General features: G+C 47.6%; 1 protein-coding gene and 1 non-coding gene across 2 annotated transcripts in view; both read right to left on the minus strand.

The window, feature by feature from the left end:
- Positions 1-23,815, minus strand: part of LOC100452085 (NADPH--cytochrome P450 reductase) — a 72,094-nt gene that overhangs the window by 34,677 nt on the left and 13,602 nt on the right. The window lies entirely within an intron of this gene.
- Positions 7,764-7,899, minus strand: LOC112134487 (small nucleolar RNA SNORA14). The gene has a single exon (XR_002915909.2). It is a non-coding gene; the product is annotated as a small nucleolar RNA SNORA14 (small nucleolar RNA).

Raw genomic sequence — 23,815 nt, forward strand, 5'->3', positions numbered from 1 at the left:
TGGATATGACCGACTGGGTTTTTCACCACAACCAGAGCACCCAGACTCAATCAGGAAAGCCTTAGTCATGTGTCAGCAATTAGGCAATGAGAGACTAGGTTCTAGCCGACTGCCGATGGCTGTCACTATCACCAGGAAACCACGGGGCTGGTCTGGGAAGCCAGTGCATCCGAGGGTTGTGGGCGTTGGTCTACCGCTACACAACCTGCTGGGAACAGGCCATTCAGAACAGGCCTGCAAGCTTGGGTCTTTGCTTTCTCATTAATCTGAGATGCTTTTCCAATGGCTTGAGTTCATCTCAATTTAGCTTTTTTTCTTTTTTATTTTATTTTTTTGAGATAGAGTCTCTCTCTGTCGCCCTGGCTAGAGTGCAATGGCACCATCTCGACTCACTGCAAACTCCACCTCCTGGGTTCAAGCGATTCTCTTGCCTCAGCCTCCAGGGTACCTGGGACTACAGGTGCCTGCCACCACACCTGGCTAATTTTGTATTTTTAGTAGAGATGGGGTTTCACCATGTCAGCCAAGCTAGTCTCGAACTCCTGACCTCAGGTGATCCGCCTGCTTTGGCCTCCCAAAGTGCTAGGATTACAGGCGTGAGCCACTGTGCCTGGCCTCAATTTGGCTTTTTTGATATGACTTTTTTTTTTTTTTTTTTTTTTGGGGGGGGGTGGACAGAGCCTCGCTCTGTCACCCAGGCTGGAGTGCAGTGGCGTGATCTTGGCTCACTGCAACCCCCGCCTCCCGGGTTCAAGCAATTCTCCTGCCTCAGCCTCCTGAGCAGCTGGGATTACAGGCATGCGCCACCACACCCAGCTAATTTTTTGTATTTTTAGTAGAGATGGAGTTTCACCATGTTGGTCAGGCTGGTCTTAAACTCCTGACCTCGTGATCCGCCTGCCTCGGCCTCCCAAAAGTGCTGGGATGACAGGCGTGAGCCACCACACCTGGCCAGCTTTTTTGATATGACATTAAAGGACAAAGTGAATTCTGTTGTCCCCAGAGAAAACCATTTATATTTAATCTTATAAACACATTTAATATTTACTTAATGCTAGTCATATCAGGATCTCTGTCAAGCTTATGAGCCACCTGTCACATTTTCATAGAACCAGACAGAGAGGCATTTAGGATCTGCTCTGACGGATTCTGGAAGGACTTGTCCCACAGAGTCATGAGGCAGCAGACACTCAGGGCCCCACTGGAACCAGTCGGGAGTGCCATGGTGACACAGGAGCTCCCCTAGCTGTCTAGCTGTTATCCATCACAAGGCAGCAGCCAAGAAACTCACGCTCCCTGTCCCTCACCCTCCTCCCTTCTAACTCCCCAAGTGACCGGTCCAGGTCCCCCCATTTTCCAGAAGAGATCTAATGCCCATGATGCGAAGTCCTTCTCAACGCAGATTCAAGCTGATTGCATAACTCGTGGCAGTTTCTATTAATAAATCGACGATGCTGGGAGTGAGGTTAGCAGTACATCTGCACCTACGTAATCACCGCAAGAGAATCCTGACAGACGGGCCATTCCCCACACAGCAGACAGGAGAATGCTTTAAAAAGTCAGGTCGTCCGGGCATGGTGGCCCATGCCTGTAATCCCAGCACTTTGGGAGGCCGAGGCGGGTGGATCACGAGGTCAGGAGATCGAGACCATCCTGGCTAACACAGTGAAACCCCGTCTCTACTTAAAAAAAAAAAAATACAAAAAATTAGCCGGGCGTGGTGGCAGACACCTGTAGTCCCAGCTATAGGAGGAGGGAGGCTGAGGTGGGAGAACGGTGTGAACCCGGAAGGCGGAGCTTGCAGTGAGCTGAGATTGTGCCACTGTACTCCAGCCTGGGCGACAGAGCGAGATTCCGTCTCAAAAAAAAAAAAAAGTAAGTCAGGTCATGTCCCCTCCCTGATCAAAACCCTGAGATGAGCTGGGCACGGTGGCTCACACCTGTAATCCCAGCACTTTGGGAGGTCGAGGCAGGCGCATCACCTGAGGTCAGGAGTTTGAGACCAGCCTGGCCAACATGGTGAAACCCTGTCTCTACTAAAAATACAAAAATTAGCCGGATGCAGTGGCGCACGCCTGTAATCCCAGCTACTCAGGAGGCTGAGGCTGGAGAATCACTTGAACCCAGGAAGCAGAGGTTGCAGTGAGCTGAGATCACACCACTGCACTCCAGACTCCGGCCTGGGGAATACAGTGAGACTCCATCTCAAACAACAACAACAACATAAAACCCTGAGATATCTTCACATCACACTTCGTACAAAAATCTAAAGTGGCCAGGCACAGTGGCTCACACCTGTAATCCCAGCACTTTGGGAGGCCGAGGCGGGCAGATCACGAGGTCAGGAGTTCAAGACCAGCCTGGCCAACACAGAGAAACTCCGTCTCTACTAAAAACACAGAAATTAGCCAGGCGTGGTGGCGCGTACCGGCAGTCCCAGCTACTTGGGGAGGCTGAGGCAGGAAAATCGCTTGAACCTGGGAGGCAGAGGTTGTAGTGAGCTGAGATCACGCCACTGCACTCCAGCCTGGGCGACAGAGCGAGACTCCATCTCAAAAACAACAACAACAACAACAACAAAACCCATTACGATATGGCCCTCAGAAACCACTCCCACCACCCACATTTCTTACTACGCTCCCCTTCCTCACGCCTTGCAGGTCACACTGGCCTCCTTCTGTTTCGGGGCCTTTGCACATGGCCATCTCATTATTTGCAAAATTCACTCCCTCATTTAAGTTTCTGCTCAGATGTCACCATCTCAGAAAGACTTTGCCTGAGAACAGAATCTACAACTGCCCCCTGGCCACAATCCCCACCCTCTGACCCCTCACAACTGAGCTTATCCCTACCTGACATATTATACATTACCTCACCACTGGCTCTCTCCCTGACTAGAGGGTCAGCCCCACAAAGGCAGGGACTTGGCTTCGTTCACAGACGGCATATAATGAGCATTTATGTTGATTTGTTGAATAAATAAACATGTGAACAGAAGGCAAGAACCTTCCGATTTACGGGTACCTGGATTGGCAGTACCTGGCATACAGACTATGGAATGCCTTTATAATCTGAAAACCACACTGCAACTCTATCAGGACAGTCTGTGAGGCTGACTCTATTCCCTCCTCTTCACGTGGCCTGTCTCTAACTCACAGCTTCTTTTATCCTCTTCCCGGAGTTCAGTCAGGACCACACAGTCTCGCGCCTCTAAGGAAACTAACATGCAACACCAAGGAAAGGAACAGGAGCTGCTCATTGAGGCTGTGACTGACTCCCTGCAGCCAACAGGGGTGGGGCTTGGCCCTGAGTGCCCCCCCAGCCCCGACCAGCACACTGGACACTCCCAGAGCTCAGCCTGGAGGCTCCACAGAACGAGAATGTTCCCAGCAGCTTTGACTCTGAAATATCAAACTACTTCTGAGAGAAGACAGGTGCAGTGGGAAGGACCCGGCCACCACTTTATCCAAGGCCCTGAGCTACAGATGAGGCTACAAGGGGTAAGCACCTCACCCGAGGGGCAAAACGAGAAACAGGCCCAGCTTCCCACCAGGCTGTGCTCACCACCCTCTACTTAGGACATGGGTCTCTCTCACTCAGTGTGAGCTCCTTGAGGGAAGAACAGCATCTCAGGCATCTCTGTGTCTGGCAAGTGGTGGGAAAGGAAGGCCTCTCAAGGAGGTTAAGCTTGGAGGAATCCCAGGATCCAAGCAGCGTGCCTGGGGACTGAAGCCACAAATGAGCCCCTGGTTTAAGAAACTTAACCATTTTCCCCTCGACGCACACACAGACACACACCGATATCTCCAGCCCCACCCTGAGCCACTCTCCAGCTTGCACCTCTGAGGTCCTGCCCCAGAGCCTGACAGGTGTCTGAGATGCTCCTCCTCTCGAAGCTTCATACTCATTCTTCAGACCTCAGCTCCACCATCCCCTCCCAAGCGCACACTTCCTTGGTGCAGAATCCAGTGCGCAATAACTACGCAAGAGAATGAAGGGAATCAGTGAATGTATTATGACACGTGCAACATAAAATGTGCAGGGATCAAAAACATTAAGTGCAAAGATTTAAAACACACGTTGGGGCCGGCCGCGGTGGCTCACACCTGTAATCCCAGCACTTTGGGAGGCTGAGGCAGGCACATCACTTGAGGTCAGGAGTTTGAGGCCAGTCTGGTCAACATAGTGAAACCCCGTCTCTACTAAAAATACAAAAATTAGCTGGGCGTGGTGCTGCGTGCGGGTCATGGTGGCACACACCTGTAATCCCAGCTGTTTGGGAGGCTGAGGCAGGAGAATCGCTTGAACCCGGGAGGCGGAGGTTGCAGTAGGCCAAGATCGTGCCACTTGCACTCCAGCCTGGGCAACAGAGCAAGACTCTGTCTCAATCAATCAATCAACAAATAAAACACACATTGGGCTTCCAGTGTACCTGTCTGGAGAGATCCCAAATGTCCTTCATTTGTGGAGCCCCTGGTATCTCAGCAAATTTTTCATGGTATCCGGAAGCCAAAAGAAAATGCCTAACAGTTCCATGTATAGTTAGGTCTGAACAACCACTGCAAACCCAGCTTCGCAAAGATGTAAAATCCTAAGAAGGAATGCAGCAAGGATCTCATGTTGGAACTGTGAACTGTCCCAAGCTAGCACTTCACATGGAGTTCAACAGACTTGAGTGTCCGCCACATTTGAGAATGATCACTTGTGAGTTTGTTGCAGTGCCCTGGCAGTTTGGGAGCCACCTCTGCCATACCAAATACTCTGATGGGAAAACTCTGGCTGTCTTGACTGACAACTCTCTTCCGGGTCAGGTAGTCCCTTCAGGCGCTCCAAGGAGGTTCTGGAAGCCTGTGTGAGCCTTCTGCCCTGAAAGAGTCTTTAATCTCTGAGTTCCTTCTTTATACCTTCAGCAAAAGGAACAGGGAACAAGGCAGAGCTCATGGGGCCAAACACAGTATTAATCCAAACAGCAAACAAGAACTAGACCAGGCTCTTGCCACAGCCCTGCTACACCAGCTGGCTGGGACCCCAGACACACCCCTTACCAACAGAAGGCTTTGATGTTCTCATCTGTAAAATTAGGTACAGAGCTGGATGCGGTGGCTCACGCCTGTAATCTCAGCACTTTGGGAGGCCAAGGCAGGCAGATTACTTGAGCTCAGGAGTTTGAGACCAACCTGGGTAACATGGCAAAACCCCACTTCTACCACAAAATACAAAAGTTAGCCAGGTGTGACAGTGCGTGCCTGTAGTCCCAGCTATGTGGCAGGCTGAAGTAGGAGGATCACTTGAGCCCAGGAGGTTGAGGTTGCAGTGAGCCATAATCACACCACTGCACTCTAGTCTAGGCAACAGAGTGAGATCCTGTCTCAAGAAAAAATTAGGCACAGAAAAAGGCACATGTCAGAATACCAGCCAAATAGATCTCCCCAACTCTAAACAGAGCAGATCTGACTTTTATTATAAATTAGGTCTCTACATAAGTTTTCATTATTATAAAATACAACATATAGACAGAGAAGGGTAAAAACTATGCATGTATAGCTTGACCACGATTCCTTGTCAATTTCAGTAGCTGGCTGGTTCCCGCCAAGGTAGCAATCAAGGGCAACAGCTCCAGTCCCTCCCGCACACCACTGAGCAAGATGGACAAATAAATCAGGGAGCACACAGGCTGGGGGGCACTGGCAGGAGCCTCACCAGCTTCTGAAAGGGAGAATGACGCAAGAACACAAGGGCTCTCTGAGGCCCGTTTGCAACACTGGAACAGGTTATCTTCCAGGAAGTATTTGCAGTTTTGCATTTACTGTTTGCAACTTCTGGTCAGTAAAAAAGATTGAGCAACCAACTCAGCACTGATATTGGGGTGAGTCAGACACCCCAATCAAAGCAGTAACAAGAAAGGAAAGAGGAAGAAAACATGTAATTTAGTCAACCCTTTAGCTGTCACTGTCACGTCACGGCCACCTAGACAAGGCTCTGGCACCAGGGGCTGCACCTTCTGGCTGCAGTGGGAGCGGGGTCATTCAGGTTCACAAACCCCTCTGCCAAGGTTTAGTGGCTTCAATATGAGAGAAAACCCTCATGGAACCATACCCTACTGATGCCTGACAGCACAATCCCCAGAACTGAGAGGTACTCGGGGAACACTACACTCTCCAAGGTGACCTGTTAAAAAGCAGTGTCCAAGAGTGACTCAGACAATAGCTCCACAGCCAGAGTAGCCAGAGTGCCCAGGAAGTTTATTATCCATACTGAGATGTTGGTGCAGATTTCTTTGTGTTTACCTTCTGTGGGGTTCACTCAGTTTCTTGAATCTGTAGATTTATGTCTTTTGCAAAATACAGCAACTTTTCTTTTTTTTTTTTTTAAGGAGACAAGGTCTCGCTCTATCACCCAGGCTGGAGGTGTAGTGGTGCAATCACTGTTCACTGCAGCCTCAACTTCCTGGGCTTAAGGGATCCTCCGGGCTCAAGGGATCCTCCTGCCTCAGCCTCCTGAGTAGGTGGGACTACAGGTGTGCCTCACCACACCTGGCTAATTTTTGTATTTTTAGTAGAGACAGGGTTTTGCCACATTGCCCAGTCTGGTAACGAACTCCTGAGATTCTGCCCAACTCTGTCTCCCAAAGTGCTGGGATTATAGGACTGAGCCACCGCGCCCAGCCGCCATTATTTTTTAAATAACTTTTCAGCCTCACTCTCTTTCTCTTCTTCTCCTGGGACTTGGGTGACATGAAAGTCAGATCTTTTGTTATTAGTCCCACAAAATCCTGAGGCTCTGTTCATTTGTTTTGTTTTGGTTTTCAGTCTATTTTCTGTGTTTAGGTTAGGTGATTTCTACTGCTCTAACTTCAAGTTCATGGATTCTCTCTTCTGTCTTCTCCATTTTGCTGTGGAGTCATCCATTCAGTTTCCTATTTTGACTACTGTATATTTCGGTTCTAAGACATCTGTTTCATTCTTCTTTATATCTTAATTCCAACATCTGTGTCATCCTGATGCTGGTGTCTGTTGACTGTCTTTTCTCATTCAAGTAGAGAGTTTTGTGGCTCTTGGTATAGTGATTGATTTTTATTGTATTCTGGGCATTCTGGGTACTTTAAGATCCTGAATCTTATTTAAGCCTATTTTATTTTATTTTATTTTTGAGACAGAGTCTCTCTCTATTGCCCAGGCTGGAGTGCAACTGTGTGATCTCAGTGCACTGCAACCTCTGCCTCCCAGGTTCAACTGATTCTTGTGCCTCAGCCACCAGAGTAGCTGTGATTACAGGCGCGTACCACCACACCTGGCTAATTTATTTTTTTGTATTTTTAGTAAAGACAGGGTCTCACCATGTCGCTGGGGCTGGTCTCAAACTCCTGGCCTCAAGTGATCCACCCACCTTGGCCTCAAAGTGTTGGGATTACAGGTGTAAGCCATTGCACCCAGCCTCTTTTGATTTTATTAAATATTCTCTGTCATCTGCTTATAGGGAAGGAAGGTATCAGTTCATTGCTGTCAGGCGAGATTCAGTCTCCCTCCTGCGCCTCTGCTGACAAACCCTAGCTTGGAGAGGGAAGAGCGCAGATGATCTCCACTGACACATGGGATGGGGCTCCCTGGTTCCGCCAGGTAGTGGTGAAGTCCTGACTCACACTGGGCCTCCTCTGATGTCACTCCCAAGGAGAGTAGGTTTCCTTGCTTCCTTGAAGAGTCGAGGTTTCCTTGGCTATTTTTTTTTTAAGTTCATAATTCTCCCTTTTGCAAATTTCCCTTAAAAGATGTCGCAGGTATGAAACAAGACTGAGTCCACAGGAGACGTGCAGCCCTTTGGACTTCCCTACAATTTCTATAGCATTCGCTCATATCTTGGAAGCATTTAGAGGGAAGCCACCAAGAGGGTTTAAGAATGCAATTCCTTGGCTCTTGATGAATCTAAAGACGTTACCAATACTTTTCAGTTGTTGTTTACTTGGGGAGTCAATACCAAGTTTGAAGAATTAGCATGAAACAACTACAAATAAGAGCATTTTCAAAGAAGTTGAGGAAAGTTTAGTACAGTCTGAAGTGGAATCCACTAAGATGTGTTATAATGAATGTGGGGGGCAGAAAAAGGCTTAGTCAGAGCCTATGGTTGTTCACTATATTATTCACTGGCAGATATTATGCAAAAAATTTGAATCTATTATATGTGATCAAACAAGGGACTGTCAACAGTATCTGCTCTCATGGACTTAACCTAAGTTGGTCTTAAGGATTTTTGTCAAAAATAGAAGCTGAATATCCTAACTGGCCTACCATACAGCAGTTCAGCAGCTTAGCAGTGGTAAAGTCTGGTGTAACTATTTTGAGCTCAGAGTGAATATTAAATCTTTTCTGAACAAGAATAACTGAAAAGTACTGCCCTCTTAGTCTAAAAAAATAAATAAATAAAAAAAGAGAGGGCCGGGCACGGTGGCTCATGCTTGTAAACCCAGCACTTTGGGAGGCCGAGGCAGGCGGATCACAAGGTGAGGATATCGAGACCATCCTGGCTAACACGGTGAAACCCTATCTACTAAAAATACAAAAAATTAGCTGGGTGCAGTGCCACGCGCCTGTAGTCCCAGCTACTCGGGAGGCTGAGGCAGAAGAATCGCTTGAACCTGGGAGGTGGAGGTTGTAATGAGCCGAGATCATGCCACTGCACTCCAGCCTGGGTGACAGAGCAAGACTCCATCTCAAAAAAAAAAAAAAAAAGAAAAAGAAAAAAGAAAGAACTGCCCTCAACCACTATTACCAAATACTAAATTGCTTTGGAAATTAGCTTTTGCCGCAGACTTGATGTTTCTTAATGAGGCCAGTCTAAAATTATAAGGCAAAACAGCAGTTATATGCAAAACTTATATTGCAGTAAAGTCATTTCAATGAAATTAACACTGTATGAATCACAAGTAATGTCAACCTGCGTCATACAATTCCTAGACTGTCAAGGTTAGAACAAGTGAGAAACCTTTGCACATTTTTTTGAGCTCAAACCTTGAGCTCAGAAAAACAAAAACTTTGAGCTGCTAGTTCTAGCCCTAGCAGCGTTTTTCAGATCTTGATCTAAGTATGAAGGAAATTCCCATATTTTAAAATCCATTTAACTGTACAGTTGAGCAGCTCTCATCTAACCTTCAATTGGAAGTGGCTGATCTGCAATGCAATAATGCAAAAAGGCAAACATCAAGAGGGGAATCTAAAAAAAAAATTCTATAAATGCTGTCTTCCAATGATTAATATGCTCCCTCAAAATTTATGCTCCCTGACCCAATATAACTTGACAGTACCTATTTGTGTGAAAAGATATTTTCAAGGATGTCACCTATACAATCTCATTACAGATGAGCACTGACAGGTGGATATTTGCAACAGATTTTGATGTTTGGGAACACTAATTCAGAACCCCAATGAAACAAAATTGTTTTCTGTTTTTTGTTTTTTTGAGACTGGATCTTGCTTTGTCGCCCAGACTGCAGTGCAGTGGCACAATCACAGCTCGCTCCAGCCTCAACCTTCTGGGCTCAAGTGATCCTCCCACCTCAGTCTCCACAGTAGTTGGGACTACAGGTGTATACTACCTACCATGCCCAGCTGACTTTTTAAATATTTTTTTGTAGAGACAGAGGTTAGCCATGTTGCCCAGGCTAGTCTCAAACTCCTGGACTCAAGCGATCCTCCCACCTCAGCCTCCAAGAGTGCTGGGATTAGAGGCGTGAGCCATGGCACCTGGTCCAAAATTGTTATCCCTACAAAAATCATTCCATTCTTCTTATTAACAAACCTGTATTAAAAACTTGCACTCAACTGTTATTAGTTATTACTCGAATTTCTTTTAAAAATATATATTTTAAAATATAAAGACAAGGTCTGGCTAAGTTGCCCAGGCTGGTCTCAAACACTTGGGCTCAAGCAATTCCCCCGCCTTGGCCTCCCAAAGTGCTGGGATTACAGGTGTAAACCACCGCAACCAGCCTTATTTGAATTTCATCAACAAAAAACATGGAAACTTGTTGCCTCTCTTGTTGTATATAATATCCTAGATTTTACTTCTTGGCATGCAAAGCCTAAAAAATATTTATTACCTGGCCTCTGACAGGAAATAAGTTATTAGCGCCTACTCTAGATAACTGAAGTTCATGCACCTAGTTATTGGAGCTCTGTACTGACTGAGCAGTCCAGATGCCGCAAGCTCTAGTTGTGGGAGTCTGGACAGGTTACTTGACCTCCCAGGCCTCAGGTTTCTTCTCCATAAAGCAATATGGAGCTAGTCACCAAGGATCATCTTCAGCTCTAAAATTCTACACAGCTAGAGAAATACTTCTGGAATACGTGAACCATGTCCACGCTGTCTCGAGTCCATGCACGGTTCTTTTGGTAGACTACTCGGCGATCGTGTCACTGTACAGCATACTCAGGGCCTAAAGAGACAGGAGAGGTTGCTTGCACCCAGAGGGAACCCAGGCTGTGGGATCTTAGGTTCCTGCATCTTTTTGGTTTGCTTGTTTTAAGAGACACGGTCTCACTCTGTTACCCAGGGTGGAAAGCAGTAGCATAGTTCACTGTACCCTCATACTCCTGGCCTCAAGCCATCCTCCCACCTTAGCCTCCCAAGTAGCTGAGACTACAGGTATGCACCACCTTACCCAGCTAATTTTTTTAAAACTTTTATTTCTGTAGAGATGGGGTCTTGCTTGGTTGCCCAGGCTGGTCTCAAACTCCTGGGTTCAAGCAATCCTTGCACCTTGGCCTCCCAAAGTCCTGGGATTCCAGGTGTAAGCCAGCACACCCGGCCCCTGCATCTTTGTTGTTGATAGTGTTTGTCTTTTTTTGAGGCAGGATGACCCTCACCATTATGAGAGTGCCTACGTTTTTTCTTTCTTTTTTTTGTTTGTTTTTTTTTTTTGAGACGGAGCCTTGCTCTGTCGCCCAGGCTGGAGTGCAGTGGTGCGATCTCGGCTGACTGCAAGCTCCGCCTCCTGGGTTCACGCCATTCTCCTGCCTCAGCCTCCCGAGTAGCTGGGACTATAGGCACCTGCCACCACACCCGGCTAATTTTTTGTGTTTTTAGTAGAGATGGGGTGTCACCATATTAGCCAGGATGGTCTCGATCTCCTGACTTCGTGATCCACCCGCCTCGGCCTCCTAAAGTGCTGGGATTACAGGTGTGAGCCACCGCGCCCGGCCATGAGAGTGCCTACGTTTTTTCAAAAGTCTCTCACCCATTTCTAATTGGCTGCTTTGAATCTGCGTAAATTGGGAAATCAGCTGCTTGTTAGCGTGATATCTAAGATAAGAGTAAGCCAGGCACAGCAGCTCACGCCTGGAATCCCAGCACTTTGGGAGGCTGAGGCAGGTGGATCACCTGAGGTCAGGAGTTTGAGACCAGCCTGGCCAACATGGCAAAACCCCGTCTCTACTAAAAATACAAAAATAACTAGCCAGGCGTGGTGGCACGTGCCTGTAATGCCAGGTACTTGGGAGGCTGAGGCAGGAGAATCACTTGAACCCAGGAGGCAGAGGTTGCAGTGAGCCAAGATGACACCATTGCACTCCAGCCTGGGCAACACAGTGAGACTCTGTCTCAATAAATAAATAAATATAAAATAAGAGTAAAGAGGTGGGGAGTGTTGGCTCAGGTCTGTAGTCCCAGCTATTTGGGAGGCTAAGGCAGGAGATCACTTGAGTCCTGCAGGTTGAGGCTGCAGTGAGTATCACTGCACTCCAGCCTGAGCAACAGAGCAAGATCCCATCACTATATAATAAGAGTAAAGAGGGCCAGATGCAGTGGCTCACGCCTGTAATCCCAACACTTTGAGAGGCTGAGGCGGGTGGATCACTTGAGGTCAGGAGCTCGAGACTAGCCTGGCCAACATTGGGAAACCCAGTCTCTACTAAAAATACAAAAATTAGCCAAGTATGGTGGCGCACCCCTGTAATTCCAGCTACTCTGGAGGCTGCTGAGGCAAGAGAATCACTTGCACCTAGGAGGTGAAGGTTGCAGTGAGCCAAGATCATGCCATTGCACTCCAGCCTGGGCAACAGAATGAGACTCTGTCTCGCAAAAAAAAAGAAAAAGAGTAAAAGAGTAAAGAGGTTCTTTGAAGATTAGCATCTTCTGTATTTAAAAAAAAAAAAAAAAAAAAAAAAAAAGGCTGTTGAGTAGGGCCTGTGGGGCCCTCTTATTCACAGACTTTGTGAAATCCATTCCAGAAACTGAGTTGCTTCCGGATTCTCAGATGTGCTGGAGATGTGCTCCGAAAGCCTTGCAGGCTACTGCTCTGAGCACTCCCACCAAAGAGGCCTGGAACCCGCACAAGGGCTCCGCTAGCCTGTGGGGCCCAAAGCACTAAGGATGCCAGGGAGTGCGAGGCAGGCAGGCTCCTAATCCCACAGAGCTTACAGTCTGGAAAGCCTCTAGACAATGTTCACGTACAAAAACGTCATGTCGAAGGACACGCCTCTGTCACTTTTATGTCCACGCATGCAGCAAACAGCTGAGGAGCACCAGCTGCATGCCAGGAACTGTGTGGGTTCAGGCAGGAGCGGACACGCCAACCTTGCCCCAAGGTGCTCTCCTGCTATGAGAAAGGGCAAATCTATCCCAACAATCACGGCTGCATGGGGAGGCCAGGCGCAGGGGAAATAGAGCTGGAAGGAAAAAGCAGGCATGACAGTCCGAAACAGTCAAGGAAGGGGCGCCCAGAGGCCAACATCTGGGCTGGATTGTGAAGAATGATCAGGGTCCATCAGTCAGATTAGGGGGATGAGCGAAGCTACCGATAGAGGAAGCGTGTACCAGAGCCTAGAACACGGGAAACTCGGGGTCTGGGGTAACTCAAGTGTGGTGCAATGGGATGTGTTTATATGTGGGGATGCATAGATGGCGAATAAGAGATAAGCATTCATTCATTCACTGAACAGGCTGGAGTCACCAAGGCTGGACTGCAGTGGTGTGATCATAGCTCACTGCACCCTCCAACTCCTGGGCTCAAGCAATCCTCGTCCCTCAGCCTCCTGAGTAGCTGAGACCATAGGCACGCACCACCATACCAGCTGATTTTTTAAATTTTTTTGTAGAGATGGGGTCTCACTAAGTTGCCCAGGCTGGTCTCAAACTCCTAGGCTCAAGCAATCCTCCCACCTTGGTCTCCCAAAGTGCTGGGATAACAGGTATGAGCCACCACACTCGGCCGAGATAAACTTTTAAAAGAGACACCCAGATGAGTGCGTAAGGGCCTAGGGGCCTGTATGCCAGTCTAAGGTGTTTGGCCCCGGGGAAGCTGTTGAGGACAGGGCAAGGGGGTGATGTGATCAGAATGCAGCTACAGGAAGGTAATACTGTACAACGATGCCTGCACCCCTAATATCAATGCAGGCACGGGGCCTTGACCAAGGTATCCTGGAGAACATTCTCCACAGAAGATGGCCAAATGCTCCCAGCTGATGGCCTTTTCCCCACACAACAGGACTTAATTTAGAAACACATGACCAGCATGTGCCCGATGCAATGACGTGAAAGAGGAAGGCAGCTGCTGAGTCAGATCTGTGCAAGCGTGACTGGGGGACAGGGGGGACAGCAGGCGAACAGTGGGCATGACTCAGCACAAATCGAGCTGACCAGGCCCACAGGGGCTGATGCTGCAGCTGCAGCTCCCCGTGCCCGCTTCTAGCAGCATCTCTGCGGCCTCGGCTCCTTGGCTTGAATGCCAAGGGGGCAAGACCACAGCTCCCCTAAGCTCCTGGGCATTGCATGGATATAATCCAGCGTCAACATTAAAAGGTGGCACAAGGTGATTTACAGGCACAAAACTCTCCATAGGAGTTCATGCTGGTTCATCCTCCTGACCATCCCCACTTTTGCCTCAATTTTTTTTTTTTTAGATGGAGTTTTGCTCTTGTCACCCAGGCTGGAGTGCAATGGCACGATCTCGGCTCACTGCAACCTCTGCCTCCCAGGTTCATGCAATTCTCCTGCCTCAGCCTCCGGAGTAGCTGGGATTATAGGTGCCTGCCACCACGCCTGGCTAATTTTTGTATTTTTAGTAGAGATGGGGTTTCGCCATGCTGGCCAGGCTGGTCTCAAACTCCTGACCTCAGGTGATCAGTCTTCCAAAGTGCTGGGATTACAGGCGTGAGCCACCAAACCCAGCCTTCTTTTTTTTTTTTTTTTTTTTTTTGAGACAGGATCTGGCTCTTGTCCCCGGGCTAGAGTGCAGTGGCACAATCTAGGCTCACTGCAACCTCCGCCTCCCACGTTCAAGCAATTCTCCTGCCTCAGCCTCCCAGGTAGCTGGGATTACAGGCACCCGCCAACATGCCTGGCTAATTTTTGTAATTTTTTTTTTTTTCATAGAGACAGGGTTTCACCATGTTGTCCAGGCTGGTGTCAAACTCCCAACCTCAAGTGATCCACCTGCCTTGGCCTCCCAAGTGCTGGGATTGCAGGCACGAGCCACCAAGCCTGGCTGATTGCCTCAATTAATTTTGAATAAAAATATAGAAAAGAGAAACAGAGGCCAGATGCGGTGACTCACACCTGTAATCCCAGCACTTTGGGAGGCCGAGGTGGGCGGATCACGAGGTCAGATCGAGACCATCCTGGCTAACACGGTGAAACCCCGTCTCTACTAAAAATACAAAAAAATTAGCCGGGAGTGGTGGCGGGCGCCTGTAGTCCCAGCTACTTGGGAGGCTGAGGCAGGAGAATGGCATGAACCCAGGAGGCGGAGCTTGCAGTGAGCCGAGATCGCGCCACTGCACTCCAGCCTGGGCGACAGAGCGGGACTCCGTCTCAAAAAAAAAAAAAAAGAGAGAGAAACAGAGCGAGCCAGGGGTCTTGCTTTACTTTTCTCAAATTCTGGGCAGATCAGTTCTAAAGTCGGCTTCTGCCTCTAGCGCAGGGGCAACAGTCTGGAGAGATCACCTGGAGGCAATCAGAACGCCCCCCGCCCCCCAACGCCCTGTCCACACACGCATGTGTTACAATTCCTACAGCAAGTCCACGGCAGCAAGCCCACAGCATGGGCAGTGCTACTCCCTCCTCCTTTACCAAAATGAGAATGGGATGAGCCGAAGTCAACATGGCCTCCCCAAAAGGGAATGCCCACTAAGGATTCTTTAATAGAATTCCAAATGAGCTCCACATTGAACATCAAAGACAAACTGCAACAGTCAGAAAGTGGCTCTATGGCACAGTAGTCCCCAACACCTGTCACAAGAGAAACAGTAGGCCAGGCATAGTGGCTCACACCTGTAATCTCAGCACTTCGGGAGGCCGAGACTGGAGAAGTGCTGAGGCCAGAGTTTCAGGACCAGCCTGGGCAACAAAGTGAGACCCCCTGCCCCATCTCAAAAAAAAAAAAAAAAAATTATCCAGGTGTCGTAGCATGCACCTGTAGTCCCAACTACTCAGGAGGCTGAGGCAGAAGGATTACTTAAGCCCAGGAGTTAGAGGCTGCAGTGAGCCATGATGATTGTGTCATTGCACTCTAGCCTGGGTGACAGAGCAAGACCATCTCTCCAAAAAAAAAAGAGAGAAAAAAAAAGAAACAGTAAAGGCACTGGACAAGTTAATCCTAAGAAAAGAAGATTCACAGGTACTTGATCCCTTCTTTAGGTGGTCAGAAAACTGCCAAAGGGAAAGGCCTGGCATTCAGAAATAGGAGTGGTCACACAGGACACAGGTTTACATCCCCTCCAAGCAAAGACGTTCTAATAAAGAAGTCTGAACATAGAATGCGCTGTTGGGGGAGTGGCTCCCCATCATGGGAGATGCGTCACACAAGGCTGGGTCACAAGGACTTAATGACAGAAGGTGCCTGCACCCCAAGGGCCTGGGAACAGACCAACCAAATTAATGTTAATTAATCTGAGCTGGCTGATTGGTGACAATACCTGGTGAAAAATCCCAAGTGTCTGACCTGAGTTAATAAATACAGATCTCTGTCTTTGAAACACACACACACACACACACACACACACACACACACACACACGAGCAGCCCTTGGAAAAAGGCAGGAAGGGAGAAGTACCAACCCTCTCAATTAAAAAACTGATCCCTCCAGCCAGGCACAGTGGCTCAAGCCTATAATCCCAGCACTTTGGGAGGCCGAGGGGGGCAGATCACCTGAGGTCAGGAGTTCGAGACCAACCTGGCCAACATGATGAAACCCTGCCCCTACTAAAAATACAAAAATTAGCTGGGCATGGTGGTGGGTGCCTGTAGTCCCAGCTACTTGGGAGGCTGAGGCAGGAGAATCGCTTGAACCCAGGAAGTGGAGGTTGCACTGAGCCGAGATAGCGCCATTGCACTCCCACCTCGGCCTCCCATAGTGCTGGGATTACAGGTGTAAGCCACCGCACCTGGCAGACAGTCATTAAATCTTAAAGCTCCCAAATAATCTCCTTTGACTCCATGTCTCACATCCAGGGCATGCTGGTGCGAAGGGTGGGCTCCCAAGGTCCTGGGCAACTCTGCCCTGGTGGCTTTGCAGGGTTCAACCCGAGGCTGCTCTCACAGCCTGTGGCTTTTCCAGGGACAGGTTGTAAGGTGCTGGTGGATCTACCATTCCGGGGTCTGGAGGACAGTGGCTCCCTTCCCACAGCTCCACTAGGCAGCGCCCCAGTGGGAACTCTGTATGGGGCCTCCAGTCCCACATTCCTCTCCTACCAGAGGTTCTCGGTAAGGGGTCTGCCCCTTTCCCAGGCTTTCCCATACATCCTCTGAAATCTAGGTGGAGGCTGCCAAGCCTCCCTCACTGTTGCATTCTGTCCACCCACAGGCTCACCACCACATTGAAGCCGCCAAGGCTCATGGCTTTCACCCTCTAGTTCAGCAGCCTGAGCTGTATCTGGGCCCCTTTGGGCCAAGGCTGGAAGCTGAATGGCCAGGGATATGAGGAGCAGTGTCCTGAGGCTGTCCCTGGCACTGGGTCTGAACCACAAAGCATTCTTCCCTCCTAGGCCTCCACAACTGTAATAGGAGGGGCTGCCGGGAAGGTCTCTGAAATGCCTTCAAGGCCTTTTTTTCCCCACAGTCTTGGCTATCAGCAATTGGCTCCTTTTTAAATGTGCAAATTGCTCTAGCAAGTGGTTGCTCCACAGCCTGCTTGAATTCTCTTGAAAAAGTTTTTTCTTTCTCTGTCACATGCCCAGCCTGCAAATTTTCCAAACTTACACTCTGCTTCCCTTTTAAATATAAACTCCCAACTATAAGTCATTTCTTTGCTCCCACATCTGAATGTAGGGTATTAAAAGCACCCAGGTCACCTCTTTTTTTGTTGTTGTTGTTCACTCTTTTGCCTCAGGTGGAAGCTGGATCTTGTTATGAGGGAACATTATACAAACTCAAACCAAACTGTGAGACATTGACAAAGACACGGCCTCACATTTTCAAAAATGTTAAGGCCAACATTAATGTTAAGATAAACAAAGACTGAGTGATCTAAGACACACACACACACACACACACACACACACACACACTGAGGTCTTGGACCAGGAAAAAACATATTTTTTCTGATGTAAAATATATTAACGGCAAAATGTAAAGAAACTCTATGATTAGACAACATAGGATATCAATGTTAATTTCCTGCTATTGATCACTGTATTTTGCTTACCAAAAGAAAAAAAAAAAAAAACTGTCCTTGCCTCGGAGAAAATACACACTGAAGTACTTAGGGGTAACCAAGTATCTTGGTTATATCTGCAACTCATTCTCAAATAGTTCAAGAAAAAATATATCTACACACACACACATTGATAAAGCAAATATGGTAAAATACTAACAATGGGGAAGTCTGGGTAAAGGGTGCTCAAGAATTGTTGGCACTGCTGTTGCAACTTTTTTGCAAATCTGAAGCTATTTCAAAACAAAAAGTTAAAATTAAATACAGTTCAAGAGACCTACTGAGGCTGGGTGCGGTGGCTCACGCCTGTAATCCCAGCACTTTGGGAGGCCAAGGCAGGTGGATCACCTGAGGTCAGGAGTTAGAGACCAGCCTGGACAACATGGTGAAACCCCCATCTCTACTAAAAATACAAAAAAATTAGCCAGGCGTGGCGGCAGGTGCCTGTAATCTTGGCTGCTCCAGAGGCTGACGCAGGAGAATCACTTGAACCTGGGAGTCAGAGGTTGCAGTGAGCCGAGATTGTGCCATTGCCCTCCAGCCTGGGCAACAAGAGCGAAACTCCACTCAAAAAAAAAAAAAAAAAAAGCAGAGAGACCTATTGTATAACATGCTGACTATAGTTAGTAGCAATATGTTGTACTCTTGAAGACTGCTAAGAGTAGATTTTAAGTGTTCTCACCACAAAAAAAGGTGTGAGGTAATGCATATGTTAATTAACTCAATTTAGCCATTCTACCAGACTTCAAAACAATATGCCATACACTATAAATATATACAACTTTGTCAATTAAAAAATTTAAAAGCATGTTTAGTGAAGAAAATGTGCTACATTTTAAAACATAAAATTAAAGAAAACATAATCCAAACTCTTATTTGGCTTCATTCTACCAGTTTTTTACATGTATATTACAGGACATACTTTTCTTTCTTTTTTTTTTTGAGATGGAGTCTCGCTCTGTTGCCCAGGCTGGAATGCAGTGGTGCCATCTCGCTCAGCTCACCGCAACCTCCGCCTCCCGAGTTCAAGCGGTTCTCCTGCCTCAGCCTCTCGAGTAGCTGGGATTACAGGTGCCTGCCACCATGCTCGGCTAATTTTTGTATTTGTAGTAGAGATGGGGTTTCACTATGTTGGCCAGGCTGGTCTCAAATTCCTGACCTCGTGATCCACCCACCTCGGCCTCCCAAAGTGCTGGGATTACAGGTGTGAGCCACTGTGCCCAGCCATGTTTTTAACATGATTGGTTTTATACTACATATAATTTTGTTCTACTTCTTTTCATATATTAAATTGTGAACATTTTCTCATTATAAATTCTCAAATGTCATATTTTCACTATTACAATGTCAAGTTACAGTGCATTTTCTAGTACAGAAAAAAGAAAAAAATTAAAATTGTTTTAAGAAAAAGTCATGAAAAACAGGATTGATATATTTCCAACATAAGTCTTTGTAAGCCACTGATAAGTTCCTTAAAATAGAAATTCTGGCCCAGGCACAGTGGTGCATGCCTGTAGTCCCAGCACTTTGGGAGGCCGAGGCAGATCACTTAAGCTCAGGAGTTCAAGACTAGCCTGGGCAACACAACAAATCTCTGTTTCTACAAAAAAAATACAACAATTAGTTGGGCGTGTTGGTGCACACCCACAGTTCCAGCTACTTGGGAGGCTGAGGCATGAGAATCACTTGAACCTGGGAGGCGGAGGTTGCAGTGAGCCAAGATCGCGCCACTGCACTCCAGCCTGGGCGGACAGAGCCAGAATTTGTCTCAAAAAAAAATAATTTCTAAATTTGTCTTAGAAATATTTCTGAATCAAAGGGAATAAATATTTTTAAGGTCCCTGACTTACTGTCAAATTATTTTTCAAAAAGCAATTTATTTTTAAATTCTAGAATTTAAACACATGCCGTGAATATCCAAGCACAGGTCACAGAGATGACCTAGAGTTGGTGCTCAGTACACTTTTTTTTTTGAGACCAAGTCTTGCTCTATCGCCCAGGCTGGAGTGCAGTGGTGCGATCTCAGCTCAGTGCAACCTCCGCCTCTCGGGTTCAAGCGATTTTCCTGCCTCAGCCTCCTGAGTAGCTGGGATTACAGAGCGTGCACCACCATGCCCAGCTACTTTTTGTATTTTTAGCTTCACCATGTTGGCCAGGCTGGTCTTGAACTCCTGACCTCAAGTGATCTTCCCACTTCTCTGCAACATTTCTCTGCAGCTCTTCCTCTTCAAGGCACACTGCTAAGCTGAAGAGACAGGAGCAATTCCACAAAGCACTGTGTGCACAGAGGCCTAGCAGCAGGTGGAAGGATGAAAGCTGAAACACAGGAATTAATAAGCACTTAAGGGAGGCCATGACACCTGTGCCCCAGCAGGGAGGGCAAACTGAATCGAGTAGTGGCCTCTGCTTTTCTGGTGGAAGACACATCTTTATTCCTTACCAAAATAAACAGAACAGATGGCGGAAGCCGGTTCATGTGTGGGTGAGTCTGGTAGTGGTTAAGGAGAGCTTCCTGATGGAAACGACTCAAAAGGGAAAGAGACAGAGTGGGGAAGAGCACACACCAAGGCCAGAAGGGAAAATAGGGTGACAGCTTTAAAAGGAAAAACAGGCCGGGTGCGGAGGCTCACACCTGTAATCCCAGCACTTTGGGAGACCGAGGCGGGAGGATCGCTTGAGGACAGGAGTTTGAGACTAGCCTGTCCAACATGGTGAAACCCGGTCTCTACTAAAAATACAAAAAAATTAGCTGGGCGTGATGACAGGCACCTGTAATCCCAGCTACTCGGGAGGCTAAGGCAGGAGAATCTCTTGAACCTGGGAGGTGGAGGTTGCAGTGAACCAAGACTGCACCATTGCACTATAGCCTGGGTGAGAGAGGGAGACTCTGTCTCAAATAAATAAATAAATACATACATAAATAAAAAAAAAATAAAATCACACAATAAGTGGCCCTTTGTAACTGGCTTCTTTCACTTAGAATAATGTCTTCAAGGTCCATCCACGTTGTAGCATGCATCAGCCCTTCATTTCTCTTCATGCCTGAGTAACATTTCATCGTATGGATATACCACATTTTGTTTATCCATTCAATGGGTGATGGATACTTGGATTGTTTCCTTTTGGGGGCTGTTATAAATATTGTTGCTGGACAGGCACAGTGGCTCATGCCTGTAATCCCAGCACATTGAGAGGCTGAGGTGGGAGGATCGATTGAGGCCAGGAGTTTGAGACCAGCCTGGGTAACATAGTGAAACCCCATCTCTACAAAAAATTAAAAAATTATTGAGGTGTGGTGGTGCACACCTGTAGTCCCAGCTACTCAGGAGGCTGAGGTTAGAGGATCACTTGAGCCCAGGCATTGGGGGCTACAGTGAGATATGATCCCAATACTACACTCCAGCCTGGGTGACAGAGCAAGACCCTGTCTTTAAAAAATAAATATATAAGGGCCAGGCAAGGTGGCTCATATCTGTAATCCCAGCACTCTGGGAGGCCGAGGTGGGCGGATCACCTGAGGTCGGGAGTTGGAGACCAGCCTGACCAACACGGAGAAACCCTATCTCTACATTTACACTGTTGGTGGGACTGTAAACTAGTTCAACCATTGTGGAAGTCAGTGTGGTGATTCCTCAGGGATCTAGAACTAGAAATACCATCTGACCCAGCCATCCCATTACTGGGTATATACCCAAAGGACTATAAATCATGCTGCTATAAAGACACATGCACACGTATGTTTATTGCAGCATTATTCACAATAGCAAAGACTTGGAAGCAACCCAAATGTCCAACAATGATAGACTGGATTAAGAAAATGTGGCACATATACACCATGGAATACTATGCAGCCATAAAAAAGGATGAGTTCATGTCCTTCGTAGGGACATGGATGAAACTGGAAATCATCATTCTCAGTAAACTATCGAAAGAACAAAAAACCAAACACCGCATATTCTCACTCATAGGTGGGAATTGAACAATGAGAACACATGGACACAGGAAGGGGAACATCACACTGTGGGGTGGGGGGAGGGGGGAGGGATAGCATTAGGAGATATACCTAATGCTAGATGACGAGTTAGTGGGTACAGCGCACCAGCATGGCACATGTATACATATGTAACTAACCTGCACATTGCGCACATGTACCCTAAAACCTAAAGTATAATAAAAAAAAAAAATTACAAAATTAGACGGGCGTGGTGGCGCATGCCTGTAATTCCAGCTACTTGGGAGGCTGAGGCAGGAGAATCACTTCAACCTGGGAGGTGGAGGCTGCAGTGAGCTGGGATCGTGCCACTGCACTCCAGCCTGGGTGACACAGCGAGACTCCGTCAGTATAAACGTTTTCTATTTCCTTGTTTACATTTATTTATTTATTTTATTTATTTATTTTTAGACAGGGTCTTGCTCTGTTGTCCAGGCTGGAGTGCAGTGGTGCAATCATAGCTCACCACAACCTCTACCTCCCAGGATCAAGTGATCCTCCCACCTCAGCCTCCCGAGTTGCTGGGACTACGGGCGCACACCACTACGCCTGGCTAGTTTCTGAATGTCTCTAAAGCAAGGGTTAGTACCCTTGGTTCTTAAGAAAAAGCACTCAATTGCAGAAGAGAGAAAGGCCTGCCTAGTCTACACAGCATTGTGTTTACTGCAGGCTCACTAAGGAGAAGCCAAGCAATGCAACCAATGTTCACTCAGTACCTACTATGTGCCAAGCACCCTGGCTAGGCCCTTTCTACAATTTCTTTTGATTCATATGATAAACCTGTTTAGAGAAATATTATTTCACCCATTTTATAGACTCAGATTCAAAGCTCTAAGAACCAAGCAAATTACTGAAATTCCCACAACTTACAGAGGGAGATTTAAAGACCTTGTGGGACCCTCTCTGTCACTTCTTGTTGCAACCCTAGACAAGGAAGGGGTGACCCGACTCCTGGCTCACAATGGTCTTGGTGGTTCTCATGCTGGCTACTGTCACCCCACATTCAGCTAGTAGTGGGCTGTGCCATTCAGCAAAAACTGAGTTTCTACTAGTGCATAGAGGACCACGGAGTCACAGGGCGTGCTCTGGGCGACAGCTTCACCCACAGAACAGGTCTTGGTCAGTGGCTTCCTTCGGTCCAACAAGTGGTTTCAAAGCAGCTCTTCCACAGACTGACAGGGAACAATGGTACTAATGAGACAGACAGGCCAGATGGCCCCTGGGCTGAGGCCTCAGAGGGCACCGTATTGGTCATTCCCTCCCCAGCGTTGCTTGTGTTTCACCTTGACGTTCGGTCATTGCTATGCATTTAAGGCTGGTGTCAATCAAATGTGTATTGAGGCCGGGCGCGGTGGCTCACACCTGTTATCCCAGCACTTTGGGAGGCCAAAGTGGGAAGATCACTTGAGGTCAGGAGTTCAAGACCAGCCTGGCTAACATGGTGAAACCAAAAATACAAAAAGTAGCTGGGCATGGTGGTGCACGCTCTGTAATCCCAGCTACTCAGGAGGCTGAGGCAGGAAAATCGCTTGAACCCGGGAGGCGGAGGTTGCACTGAGCTGAGATCACACCACTGCACTCCAGCCTGGGTGATACAGCAAGACTCGGTCTCACAAAAAAAAAAAAAAAAAAAAAAGTGTACTGAGCACCAACTCTAGGTCATCTCTGTGACCTGTGCTTGGATATTCACAGCACGTGTTTAAATTCTAGCATGTGGGCAGTAGGGTTACTAAAAACCCACAACGTGAACAGGTCAGTAATAATTAGATCCCATCGCTATGGTGACTAAAGGACGGTCATGCAGTGTCTATAAAAGCATCATAATTACTACACCATTTACAAGATTGCCCATACAGAGCTTTCTATTGCCCCATGTTGTCTTACAAGGAAGACAAAAATCCTTTGGTGCTGGCCTGACATCGTACTATGCCTGCTGCTTGAGACAGGTACACTAGGTTACCCAAGATGCTCCTTTAGACTGAGGGCTTAATGCTCCATTTGTCAGACACCACCAAGAGAGCTGCGTACTTGACTGCAGCCAGCTGTGGGCCACGGCTCTGCTGCACCCGCTGGGGCTTCCTGTTAGAAAAGAGACCCACCACATCACACAGTACACCTGCATGAGAGGCTAGAGGGAAAGCCCTCCAGGCCACAGCACTAGAAAAAAGTCCTCCTGGGCAGTGAC

This window comes from Pongo abelii, chromosome 6, assembly GCF_028885655.2.
Source record: "Pongo abelii isolate AG06213 chromosome 6, NHGRI_mPonAbe1-v2.0_pri, whole genome shotgun sequence".
Lineage (NCBI taxonomy): Eukaryota > Metazoa > Chordata > Mammalia > Primates > Hominidae > Pongo > Pongo abelii.